This window comes from Eriocheir sinensis, unplaced genomic scaffold (genome assembly GCF_024679095.1).
Source record: "Eriocheir sinensis breed Jianghai 21 unplaced genomic scaffold, ASM2467909v1 Scaffold73, whole genome shotgun sequence".
NCBI lineage: Eukaryota > Metazoa > Arthropoda > Malacostraca > Decapoda > Varunidae > Eriocheir > Eriocheir sinensis.
This window is the reverse complement of record NW_026112087.1, coordinates 53,590-68,066: the sequence shown is the minus strand read 5'-3', so window position 1 is coordinate 68,066 and position 14,477 is coordinate 53,590.

Here is a 14,477-nt window from a genome sequence, read left to right as displayed (position 1 = left end):
TCAAGACTATTGTGTGGCAGAGGTTGATGACTGACTCATGTTTCAAGAAAGCAGCTGATTCACAAAAGGCTGCGTCACTAGCCTCATGGAAGGGGCCTGTGGGAGGACAAACTAACATATGGTTATTCTTGTTACAGTGTTTTATACTAGAAAGCATAAAATATATTTTCCTATTCTCACTGAAGGCAATACATCTTGAATCAACACTATACATAAGAAAGTAAGTGCTATTCTGCACAGAAAATGGAAGGGAGTCGATTCGAAAGACATCAAAGGTGTCAATCGGATCTCCTCGCAAAGGTTTGGTGAAATAGAAATTACGAGAATCGTGCAAAGCCGTTGTCCTGGAGGACAGTTATTACATCCCTATATAGAGCTAAAAAATCAAGAACTGCAAGGCACAAAAGACCTGGAGGCCGAACCTAGGCTTCCTTTAATGTACTGAACAACTGTTTGTTTCACATAATGGTTGGAGTTATGTATGTTTGCAGGGGAGCCTGCAGACTCAAATATAAATCTTGTATACCTGGTCGTATGTGTCTCAATGCTAAGTCAAAATATAACAATTCATGTAGGAGCTTTTTTCTCTTCCTAATGCCAGAGTCTATACTAAAATGGCGCACAACTTGGTTCAATACATCTACAGCTGAATATAGCCTATTAAAGGCAGATTGCATGGCATGCATATTACTTAATGATGTTGAGTTTTCCATAATAAACATTTAACTATATAAAATCTTTCTCAGTTAATGACTCTAGTCCTTTATTTTTTCATGAATAGCATCAACTTGAGCCTGGGTCGCGGTACCAAATAGGTTATTAGACAAGGATCTTCAAAAAAAAAATTATTTCCCGTTTTTTTCTTTTCTCTATAATTCATAGAAGCATGCAGCTTGTTTTGAATAGTAGTCATCTCATAGCCTAAAACTTTTCTTAGATGATGCAACAATGAACTGAATTCGTTTTCAAAATTAAAGAGTGTGTATTTTATTGCTTTTACAGCTGGATACTCAGGTGACATTTGATTAACATTTCAAGTAACGAAGCAGTTAAAATCCGTGCTTTATATAATGCAGCTAAAATATCTTCTGTGAGGCTAAACGGTACTATAGTCTCTGTCTGTGAGGACTATAATATAGATAGTATGTTGGTGTGAAACTTTGGCCAGCACGTGTTGGGGACTCCTGTTGTGTCAACGAGTCGTACACCGAAAGAGTCAAATCAATCTGTTGTTTATTTCGTCATAATTCCGCTCAATTATTGCATTTTCATCCTTATACATTATTCCTGTTTTATATCGTATTAGTTTTGACACTACATTAGGCAACTCTTGTACCGTCGAAGAGCGAAGGCTTTATCTATGCCGAGGTGGCTCTGAAAGTTTGGGAGTAACCTGAGAAGGTAGGGCCTGTGCATCAGCTGTTTATTGCTGGTGTTGAACGAACATTATTTAATGTGTCATGAGTAGCAGTCACCTCTCCGCTACGAGTTATCATTTTCGGTAGAATTTTTCTCAGCGATTTCACGGTTGAGCAATGCAAAGAATAGATCAGTGTCTGTCTCTGGATTTAAAGGGTATGCTCGCCTAATCGTTGGACATTGCTGCACGTCGATGCAATCTTCATGAAGAACTTTTACTATATCTGTGGGGGCCGTTGAAACCTTACTAGTCCTGAGGTTCCTAATTTTTACCATTATATCACTGATCTTCTCTATTACCCTGTAGGGTCCATCAAAAATAGGTTGCAACTTTTTCTTTTCTTTTATTTTTGGTGTATGTTTGAGGAACACTGTCGCCAACGTTGATAGTTTTGATTTTTGTAACTTGGTAATACTTTTCCATTTCTTCTCTACTTTCTTCATTGTAAACCTGGCATCTATTATAAACTTTATTTGCAATTGCAGCCATTTCCTTTTCATAGGAGTCAATACCATAAACTTTCCTTGCAATTGCAGCCATTTCCTCTTTATAGGAATAAATATCATAAACTTTCCTTGCAATTACAACCATTTCCTCTTTATAGGAATAAATATCATAAACTTTCCTTGCAATTGCAGCCATTTCCTCTTTATAGGAATAAATATCATAAACTTTCCTTGCAATTACAACCATTTCCTCTTTATAGGAATAAATATCATAAACTTTCCTTGCAATTGCAGCCATTTCCTCTTTATAGGAATAAATATCATAAACTTTCCTTGCAATTGCAGCCATTTCCTCTTTATAGGAATAAATATCATAAACTTTCCTTGCAATTGCAGCCATTTCCTCTTTATAGGAATAAATATCATAAACTTTCCTTGCAATTACAACCATTTCCTCTTTATAGGAGTAAATATCATAAACTTTCCTTGCAATTGCAGCCATTTCCTCTTTATAGGAGTAAATATCATAAACTTTCCTTGCAATTACAACCATTTCCTCTTTATAGGAGTAAATATCATAAACTTTCCTTGCAATTACAACCATTTCCTCTTTATAGGAGTAAATATCATAAACTTTCCTTGCAATTACAACCATTTCCTCTTTATAGGAGTAAATATCATAAACTTTCCTTGCAATTGCAACCATTTCCTCTTTATAGGAGTAAATATCATACCAGGGCTGCTGAATTTTTTTCTAACATAGTGTAGGGTACAGGAGGATCTCTAAAAATTCTCTCTCTGTCTCTCTCGATAAAATGGGGACTCCTTTATGGTGCGATAATACGCAGGATTATAGGCCAAGATGTCTATAAGTAGCATTATATCCCAAACGGACACATTTCCTAGAACATTCTCCTCAAAATGTTAACAACAGTATAATTTGCGCGCTTTATTATTCCATTCCCATTTGTATGGTAAGCCGTTATTCGCGTGTCGCACAGGTAGCTTCTAATTTATCTCCTGCATCACGGAATTAACGAACTCTGAACCTTGACCTGTAACAACTGTCTGAGGAACACCGTGTACACAACATCCACGTACAACGCCCTTGCCATTTCGCGGGCTTCCTTACTCCGTAAGGGTACTGTAATCAAATACCTTTTAAAAACATCAACTATGGGCATTACGTATCGAACCCCATTGTCCGATACACCCATGGGACCCATAAGGTCCATGTGTATTCTTCCAAAAGGAGCGGTGACGTCTGGATATTGCCGCCAAGGAGCAGGGTGCAAGTTCCCAACTCACTTTTAAAACGACTACCATGACGCACTTCCTTACATAATTTTCTACATCCCGTTTCATTCCAGGCCAGAAAGCGAACTTTCTACACCGACATAACGTAACTTTGGTTCCTCCGTGCCCTGCAGTGGCGACGAATGAGCCAGAGTTATCGCCTTGGAAATACTTGGGGGGTAGAATCACCACCTTAGTGGCTTCTCCGTACGGACTCACTTAAACACATCATTTATTTCCACCTGTAACTCTGACAGGGGCGGCATCTCACATTATGCCCATCTTCAACACAATATAACACATTTTCCACCTGTACCTCTAACAGGGGCGGCATCTCACATTATGCCCATCTTCAACACAATATAACATATTTTCCACCTGTACCTCTAACAGGGGCGGCATCTCAGATTATGCCCATCTTCAATACAATATAACACATTTTCCACCTGTACCTCTAACAGGGGCGGCATCTCACATTATGCCTTTTTTCTCTGAGTCTTTGCTCAATTTTCATTCTTGGGGGCTTCCTTCTTTTAGCATACTTATATGCTGGCTGCTCAGCATGCAGCTCACTAATCTCCTGAATACTCCAGTCAAGTGTGTGGCCAATACACTCACTATTCAGGTCCATACATATCATGTATTTTATTTTCTAATTTTTCGGCGCCTGTTTCTTTTTCAGCACTAGTGCAATACCTTGCCCCTCATTATCCACGTGTTCCACGGTTTTTTTTTGTTCCCCATCCACAAACATTATCGCGCGTGTCCTTCTAATTCAATCTCAGTGTCCTGTGAGCCTTCATCCTTGATAAAAAAAAATCTGCTACTATATTTTCCTTGCCAGGCAAATGATTGATTGTGAAACCATACTCACTCATGAGAGTCTGCCATCTAGCTATCCTGCCGTTGAGACTAGCTACCTGTAACAACCAGACTAAAGGTCTGTGACCCGTGTGGATCTCAACACGGTAACCCAGTATTAATGGGCGGTTTACGTGTAACCCATAAATTACAGTTAAAGCCTCTCGTTCAACTATACTGTACCGCTGTTCTGCCGTATTCAATTTCTCACAAAAAAAGATACAGGTCTTAGTTTATCATCATTATCCTGTTATTGCAATACTCCACCAGTATTGTAGTAGGATGCGTAGAGTGACTGTACCAAGCATTCTATCCTTAAGGGTTGAGAACGCAATTTTTGTTTCATCCGTCCATATGAGTGGAGTTTTATTTTATTTTTATTTATTCTTTTAGTGTACCTTTCTTCCCTTTGTAAATCTTTAGAAAAGGAGCAACAATTTGTGAATAATTTGCAATAAATTTGCGATAATAATTAGTCAATTCAAGAAATGACTGTAAATCATGAACAGTTTAGGGGCATGGGACGTTTTGTATGGCCTCCAGCTTGCTAGACTGAGGTCTTATTCCCTCTGAGCGGATGGCATGGCCCAGGTAATCTACTTTGTCCTTAAAAAAGTTACGCTTCTCCATCTTAAGAGTCAGTTTGGCTTCCTTTAAGCGATCCAGAATTTGTTCTAAGTTATCTGCGTGATTAGAAAATATATCGCCCAGGATAATTATGTCATCAAGGTACACCTGAACCTTGTTGCTTAATAGTCCTGTAAGGACAGTGTTTATTATTTTCTTGAAGCAGGACGGGGCTGTTTTAAGGCCAAAGGGGAGGGAAGTAAATTCCCAATGTCCTGCTGGAGAAGAAAATGCCATCTTCTCTCTGCTGATTTCATCTTGGGGGATTTGATGGTAACCCTGTTTCAAGTCTAGGCATGAAAAAAAAACTTACTATCTCCCAATTGATTGAGTATGGTAATTATATTAGGGAGTGGGTACCGGTCGTCCCGTAGTGTTTTATTAAGTGCCCGGAAGTCCAGACAAAGTCGTAGTACTCCATGTTTTTTTGCACTGGGATAAGTGGGGCATTATAGGGTGATCGCGAAGGGCGAATCACACCCTGTTGCTGGAGCGATATAAGTTGTTTATTTACTCTGTCATGATAACTGATAGGAATGTTATATGGACGCCTGTACACTACTTCAGCAGTGTTTTGCTTGATGGTGCTTAAAAAAATAGGGCGTTACTGTTAATGGTTCTTGTTCTGTGGAAAACACTGTTATATATTTATCTATTAAGGACTTTAAAACCTAATTCTCTCTCTTCACTTGGGAATTTAGCGTCAACAATTTGATAGAGGCTTTTCTTCCTTACTTCAAGCTCTGCGGGCTTCAAGTCTGTTTTAGCTGTGTCAGCGGTCTGTACACTAGATACTTGTGGCAGATCAGCGTATAGCTCATGAGTGACAGGCTTCACAAATCCTAACGTTGTATTATCATCTATCTTTACACTCACTTTCAATATTCAAATACGGCACAGTGACATAAGATCTTTGATTGTCAGATGAAGGGGTTAACTTAACTATCCCTGAGCACAAGACTCTAGCCTGAGGAGTACTAACACAAGGCTCAAATAAAGCTTCACTTGCCTGTAGTTGCGTCACTAGCGTTACGTAACCTGCAACAGATGCATGCAGTTGCAAAGGTTCCGCTGCTTGGCAACGTACGGCCTTATTTTCAGTGAGACCTTCTTCATTTCCATCTACATTTAGCTAAGATCCTTCACCTCTAGATATAAGACATATTTTTCCTGGCATAATTGTATGGTTTCGCCATCTATTATCAGTTTTAAGCTTCGTTCTTTTGTTCCTCATTTAGTTGCAATGTTTTCAAAATAATCTCGTGCTACACGACAAATCAGTACTCAACATAATATGAGTCGGCAAATCTACATCGCGTGTTATCAATAAGTCTTGGAAACTACTTTTTCCTTCCATATTAACTTGTCTTTTACCGTCATTTTCAATATGGTATCTTTGCACAGAGACAATATTCACGGGTTTCGCTTCACAGTTATTTACTGCGAGCCCTAATTCTTTAATAAATTCATCCGTTAAAAACTCACACACGCTCCTGTTTCTAGGAGTGCTGCCACTTTTGCATATGTGTTATCATGAGTAGTGCGATCTGCCTAACAAAGTTACTCTTGAGTTATGTTGATTATAGCCTTCTTTTCATTATTTTTAAGGTCACTCCCTTGTTCGTTATAGCCTTCTTTTCCTTATATTTATGTGAGGCGGCTACTCCCTTGTTCGTTATAGCCTTCATCTTATTATATTAAAGGTTACTCCCTTGTTCGTTATAGCCTTCATCTTATTATATTAAAGGTTACTCCCTTGATCGTTATAGCCTTCATCTTATTATATTAAAGGTTACTCCCTTGTTCGTTATAGCCTTCATCTTATTATATTAAAGGTTACTCCCTGTTTTGTTCTTCGCTCATTTTCCGTTTTTTCCACTGCAAGTGTGCATATTTATTTATTTATTTATTTATTTATTTATTTATTTATTTAATGTTATTTGTAGTAGATAACTGAGGGGGGCACTACCCTGGCCTCCTCTTCCTCTGATTCTCTTACTTCACACATTTATCTTAATACTTCACACTATTATCCATATGCTTCATTTTTTTTTTCCTTTTTTCATTCATGACTTTTTATCCATACCTCACACTTTTCTTAGTATTTCACATTTTTTCTAGATCAAACTCTACACTTCCTACCTGGGGGACGCGGGTTAGGCCTTTATAAAGTCACTCTATGGCTGCATGCCCGCCGCGGCACACCACCACCCTGTGAGGCGTAGAGCCCCGTGCTCCCCTCCATCCTGGGGTAACAATCCTAAAACAAACAAACCTGAGAGGCAGGACGCTGCCGCTGCCTGTCACCTGACACCCTCTCACTGAGGAGTGGATCGCGCGGTGGAGAGACTGCCCATCACTCTCCACTCCTCCCGGGAAGGAACTCATGAATTCTCGGTTGAGTCGCGTGTGCTACCCATTGCACTACAGAACAACAGTGGTTGGCCAGAGTTTCCATTACCATATCGTCAAAGTCCATGTCCTCCGGAAGAACCATTAATTATATAATTAAATCGTCACTATTATTTCCGCCACTTAAAACGAGCAAAGCTTAATGAAAATAAGAGGCGTTTTCTCGTCAGAGTAAATTAAACAAAAGCACTGTAAGCACATGTCCCTATTTATCCCTATACCGCTGCCGCCAGTTTTAGACCCTTCTTTTCTTGTATTAAATCAACTCTTTTATCACTCATTAATTAATCCATAAATGATCTCACCGTCTCGTATCCCTGGTAGCGTGATCCGGCTTAAGTTGTTATTGGAGGCTGGTGTTCGGGGATAAACAAGGGAAAAAGTAAATATACATTTATTTAAAATTAAATGAAAGTAATTGCCTTACGCAATATTCTGTGCTCAGACGATCATAACACTGGCATATTCAGCAATGGATGCAACATATGACAAACGACATGTCTTAAACATAATACTACAATATCTGCTCAGTTGTTGCCAATAATAATAACACTCGTCGTTCCACAAGCAGTGGTTTGTTTCTCTCTGCTTACATCACAATCATTATGTACTCTCTTCACAAAATCCTAATAACACATTCCTGTAGTATAATCTACTACAAGTCATGGAAACACATTATTTTACCACACCCAGTGGTGTTACCTTTGCTTTACATCGCAAACAAATAATCACAATCCTGTCCCACTCACAATCCTACTTCACATCTCCTACATTATAATCTCCAGGACAATACAGTCGGTTTCCCTTAGATTCTCGAATTTCTACTCACGATTAAGATCACTACAGCCATCCTCGGCTGAGTGAGTAGCAGGTCTGCTTGAGGCGAGAACCAAGCTCGGTCTACTCATTCCACTGATTTCTAGGCCACATTTTTCTTTGCTTTAGGCGGACTTACATCCTTGACACGCCCTTAATTCTTTACATAACCAATGGCCAATACTTCCTGTCACACCCATCTGCTCGCTCATTATGTTGTATTGTTTTTCTCCTGCTATTCGTGAGTCAGTCTTAAGACACTCCTCAGTGATTTTTCTGTTAAATTATTGGCTCATAACATGTCGCCACGACTGACGTCACGGGTCAGAGTCTTTTCAATGGTTGTTCACACTTTCTGACCACGCCCACTGGGTATCTGTTTTATGTATCTGAGTCTGGGTATCTGTTTTCCTTTACCTCGTTGTTTCCCTCTTTGTACTTGAGATGTTTACACTGTTATATATGTCACCCTTCTTGTTAGTGTTTGTCCTGTCAGATGTTTACACAGTTGTATATCTCTCATTCCTCTCTGGGTATCTGTTTTTCTTTATCCTCGTTGTTTCCCCTCTTTGGTATTTGAGATGCTTACACTGTTATATATGTCACCCTTTTTGTTAGTGTTTGTCCTGTCAGATGTCTACACAGTTGTATACCTGCCTTTCCTCTCTGGGTATCTGTTTTCCTTTACCCTCGTTGTTTCCCCTCTTTTGTACTTGAGATGTTTACACTTATATATATGTCACCCTTTTTGTTAGTGTTTGTCCTGTCAGGTGTTTACACAGTTGTATATCTCACTCCTCTGTTTCCTCGTTTTCTGGGTCCTGACAACCCTTTATTTTCTCCGCTCCGAGTCGGTGATTTCTTCTTTACAGTTTACTTTTCCTCTTCTCTGCATCGTCTTGGCCGACTCTTTATAGCAGGGTCGCTGCGTTCATGTCCTTCTTCCCATATGCTGTGCCTCCTCTTACTTCTCCTTCTTCTCTTTCTCTTTCTCTTTCTCCTTCTCCTCCTCCTCCTCCTCCTCCTCCTCTTCCTCCTCCTCCTACCACACGAACGACTTCTTAATGCTGGGATCACACATCTGCGATTTCGCTCTGCGACGGTTGGCGATTTTGAAAATGCACGAAATCGTGGGAGCATCGCCATTGCCCCTGCGCGTTTACGTCTGTTTCAGCTCACAGCAACATGGCGAGGGAGGGTCGCTCGCCTATACGCACACGAGGGCGACAGACGAGGGGGACGTCGAGGTGAATCGTGCGTGAATGCGCGCGACTGAACGCAGAGGAGCCCAATTTTGAAAATAAAACCCGTTGCGACGGTTCGCGATGAACGCAGGGCCTGGCGACTAGCGCGACCGCCCCTCGTCTAGCCGCTCGACGACGCTCGACGTCGCACGCATGGTCGAGAAAACGTCGATGGCGCGTCGCTGACGACCCATATAGGCGGGCAACACTGTTCGCGCTCTCTCTTCCATCTATCCCCCACACACCACACATTATATATATATATATATATATATATATATATATATATATATATATATATATATATATATATATATATATATATATATATATATATATACACACACACACACTAACTAACTAACTAACTAACCAGAAATTAATCTTGGCACCCTGCATGTCCCGACGCTCTAACGCTAAGGTTATTATTTCGGCTAATCAACCTTATAGGTTTTCAATATGGTAAAATAATCCCCATCTGGCAATACCAGTTGCTTGTGTTGACTCAGAGTTGATAGTCGGTTAGTAACGAACACCCAGTGCTTCAAGTAAGTAGTAGCCTGTGCTACCCTCCCTTGCTGTCGCTGATATTGCTTTATTGTTTCTTGCTTCTAATTTAGCAGTTCTTAACCTGGGGGTCGTGATCTCCTGGGAACAAAGTAAGTTGTTTTGAGGAATATTGGATTTTATTCGTATGTTGTAAGGTTTTCTGCATATTATACCGTATCTATAACTTTTGTAATAAATTGTAAGTGGAAAGAGTTTTACAGTTTGTAATAACTTGCTAACAAGTTAATGATGTATTCAAGAGAAATACATTATAATTTTACTGTGTATTCTAGCTAATAATTTTACTGTGTACACTAGCTTATAATTTTGCATTTTGTTAAACCAGGCTATTATTTTGCATTTAGGAATAATATTCTATTATTTTGTATTCATGAACACTAAGCAACTATTTAGCAGTTAGGAATAGTATTCTATTATTTTGCATTTATGAACACTAGGGTATTATTTTGCATTTAGGAATACTATTCTATTATTTTCCATTCATGAACACTAAGCTATTATTTAGCAGCTAGGAATAATATGCTATTATTATAAATTCATGAATACTAGGCTATTATTTTGCAGGCGGGCAGGGTAGCGGTGTTTGGCAGGACAGTGCGAGTGCGAGCGAGTGGTCGCTCGCCAACGGTTTTTCACACCCTCCCGCTCGCTCGCTGCCTCTCGCATTCCCTAGCAGCGTCGTTGCCATACGCACGATGTACAAAGTCGCTCGCATATACGCTCGCATACACCGCGACCCCTTGCGTTTGACGAGGACATGCGAGCGCATACTGCGATGGTCTCTCGCTTAACCGTGCGAATAATCGTGCGATTTGAAAATTTCAAAATGTTCGCGCTACGGATCGGCACCCGCAAGTCGTGCGAACTTTACCGCGCGACTATTGTGACTAATCGCAGGGACGTCGCTACGATGTCAAGCGTATATGCCGATTTCGTAAATTTTCAAAATCGCCAACCGTCGCAGAGCGAAATCGCGGATGTGTGATCCCAGCATGAGAAACTACAGTCACCGGGTATAGGAAGCAATCCGATCACTTGGATAAGAGATTGGCTTACCGATTGAAAACAACGGGTGTTACTCAACGGGCAGGCTTCCGAGTGGCTTCCAGACACTGATAGAGTACCGCAAGACTCAGTTCTGGGACCCATTCTCTATATTATTATTATTTTTTTTTACAGCAAAGGAGACAGTTCAAGGGCGTACAAAAGAAACCAATAATGAAAAAAAGCCCGCTGCTTACTGCACCTAAAAAGAGTGCAGAGGAGTGGCTGAAAGAGTGGTTAATTTCGGGAGGAAAGGTGTTCTGATTCCCTCCTTTTGAAAGAGTTCAAGTCGTAGGCAGGAGGAAATACATATGAAGGAAGATTTTTCCAGAGTTTACCAGCGTGAGGGATGAAACAGTGAAGATGCTGGTTAACTCTTGCATAAGGAGTTTGGATAGTACAGGGATGAGCATGAGTAGACAGTCGTGTGTGGCGAGGCCGCGGGATGGGGGGAGGCATGCAGTTAGCAAGTTCAGATGAGCAGTCAGCGTGAAGATATCGATAGAAGATAGAAAGGGAGGCAACATGGCGGCGGAATTTTAGAGGTAGAAGACTATCAGTAAGAGGAGGAGAGCTGATGAGACGAAGAGCCTTAGACTCCACTGTGTCAAGAGGAGCTGTGTTAGTGAGATGCATACTCAATACGAGGGCGGACAAGGCCCCTGTATGTGGATGGCAACTGTGCGGGGGAGAAGAACTGGCGGAGACGATACAGAACGCCCAACCTCGAGGAAGCTGATTTAGCCCGGTAGCAGCGAGGGTCATGTTTCTTAATAGTCCCTCTAAGCGAGAAATGTGAGAAAAAAGCACCCCTCACACAAACCATTTCATAATATATATCGAAGCATGTGTGATAAGTTTGTGCATCATCTATTTTGGGGGGTTTATATCACGGCACAAATTTGGCTCGTCGCTGCTACACGGTAAAGCCACAAATTTGGCCCGTCCCTGATACCGGGCTTAGTGAGAGAGGAGATGTGAAGTTTCCAGTTAAGATTTTGAGTTAAGGATATAACGAGGATATTTAGTGTTGAATTGAAGAAGGTGACAGCTGAGTGTTGTCGAAGAATAGGGGATAGGTGTTTGGAAGATTGTGTCGAGTTGATAGGTGGAGAAATTGAGTTTTTGAGGCATTGAAGGACACAAGGTTCATTTTACCCCAATCGGAAATGATAGCAAGGTCTGAGGTTAAGCGTTCTGTAGCCTTCAGTCTGGAGTCATGTAATTCCTGTTGAGAGACTCTTCTATTGAAAGAAGTTGAATAATCCAGAGTGGAGTCGTCAGCATATGAGTGGATAGGACAGTTTGTTATGGAAAAAAGATCACTGATGAATAATAGGAAGAGAGTGGGTGATAGGACAGAGCCCTGTGGAACACCACTGTTGATAGGTTTAGGGGAAGAACAGTGACCGTCTACCACAGCAGAGATAGAACGGCCGGAAATTAAACTGAAGATAAAGGAACAGAGAGAGGGATAGAATCTGAAAGAAAGCAGTTTAGAAAGCAAAGACGTGCCAAACTATATCGAAAGCTTCTGATATGTCTAGCGCATCTGGGAAAGTTTCACCGAAACGGCTAGGAGAGGATGACCAAAAATCAGTTAAGAGAGTAAGAAGATCACCAGTAGAGCGCCCTTTGCGGAACCCATACTGGCGATCAGATAGAAGGTCAGAAGTGGAAAGGTGCTTTTGAATCTTTCGGTTTAGGATTGATTCAAAGCTTTAGATAGACAATAAAGTATAGCTATAGTGCGGTAGTTTGAGGAGTTGGAGCGGTCATCCTTCTTAGGCACAGGCTGTAAGAAAGTATACTTCTTGTAGGAAGGAAAGGTAGATGTTGACAGGCAGGGGCGAAAGAGTTTGACCAGCCAGGGTGTCAGCACGGAGGCACAGTTTTTAAGGACAATAGGAGACACTCCGTTAGGTCCATAAGCCTTCTGAGAATTGAGGCCAGAGAGGGCATGGAAAACATCATTCCGAAGAATCTTAATAACAAGCATAAAGGAGTCAGAGGGGGGGTGAGTAGGAAGAATATGCCCAGTATCGGCCAGAGTGGAGTTGTTACAGAATGTTTGAGCAAGGATTTCAGTCTTAGAGATAAATGAGACAGCAGTGCTGCCGTCAGGGTTAAGGAGAGGAGGGAAATATGAAATTCTTCCTATCAAACTTTACTGACGACACCAAAGTGAATGGAAGGACGCTCACGACGGCCGATTGTGATATCATCCAAAAGGACCTAAACCAGCTCATGTAGTTGTCTGTAAAGTGGCAAGTGTCATGCAACGTTGACAAGTGTAAAGTCATGCACTTTGGGTCCAGAAATAGTAACCATTCATGCAAAAGGCATGGGAAACATCTGCAGGTCGTGCAAAAGGCATCGATCTTGAGGTCTCCATCAGCAGCGACCTGAAATATGCAAAACACTAAAAATAGCATATAACAAAGTCAATACCATGCCTGGATTCACAGCGAGGAACATCGAGTGTCGCCAGAAGTAATGTTATCCTTGTATAATTCACTGGTTAGACCTCACCTTGAATATGCGGTGCAGCTCTGATCCCCTAATTGCAGGAAGTATATTGAATTACTGGAAAGAGTTTAGCGACGCGGTACGAAAATTATTCCAACCATATTAAATATCAAACATATGAAGAACGATTCGGGAGACAAATTTTTTTTTCGCTAGAAAGGAAACGTTTAAGAGGAGATTTAATTTAGGTCTTCAAGTACCTGAAGAAGTTCAATAACGTTGATCACTTTAAATTATTTGAGTTACAAACCAATACAGGAACTAGAAATAACGGTCTACGGATTGAAGCGAAAGTAATCTTACAATGTGCTATCGTATTTCCCTATCATTATTATTGCATTAATACCATAAACTTAGAAGTCGAAGGAAGGGAAACAATATGAAGGAGCGAAGGAAGGATAAAAGAAGAAAATAAATAAGGGAGAGTTCTGGGTAAAAAAGATAAAAAAATCCAAAATAACCTGGTTTCTGATACTGTCAATAAATTTCTTTGTTGATTTTTTTCTTTGTCGATATATGAAGTGTTACAATATCCATCCGCTAACTTTCTCCTTCTCTTTTGCCTCCTTCTCGTATTCCCACAATTCTCCACCTCTCTTAACTTTGTTGCCTTTCTTTCCTTCCTTCTTTATCTCTCCCCTTGGTTTTACATCCTTCCAAACTCACCTTCTTCTTCTTCTACTTCTTCTTCTTCTTCTTCTTCGTTGTATTCTTATTCTTTTATTTTTTCTCTTTTTTCTTTTTCTTTTCTTCTTTTTTTCTTGTTTCTCTTGTTTTTCTTGTTCTTCTTCTTCTTCCTCCACACACACACACACACACACACATACATACCGTGCTAATTTCTCCCGTCATATATCACTCCTGAACAACAACAGTACACGCGCACTTATCACTTTTAAATGTGTTCATGACGTATACACTGCCTTCACCTAACAACAACAAAAAAGAGGAAGTTACATGATTTTTTTCGGATCACGGAAGGCATTCGAAGCTTCGTCATGAAAATACAATAAAAAAGTAACCACATAAAATATCCTCCACCGGTTCTGAATGCGGCTCAGTCATGCTGGTGATTTGTTGTAATGCATTTGGTTGTATGGTTATGAGCACGATATTTCTAAAGAAAAAATAATAATATGAGAGTTAAATAATAAAAAAATGTTTGTGTATTCTTTGTAACACTTTTTCAAGTGCAGCTGCCCCATCAACTGG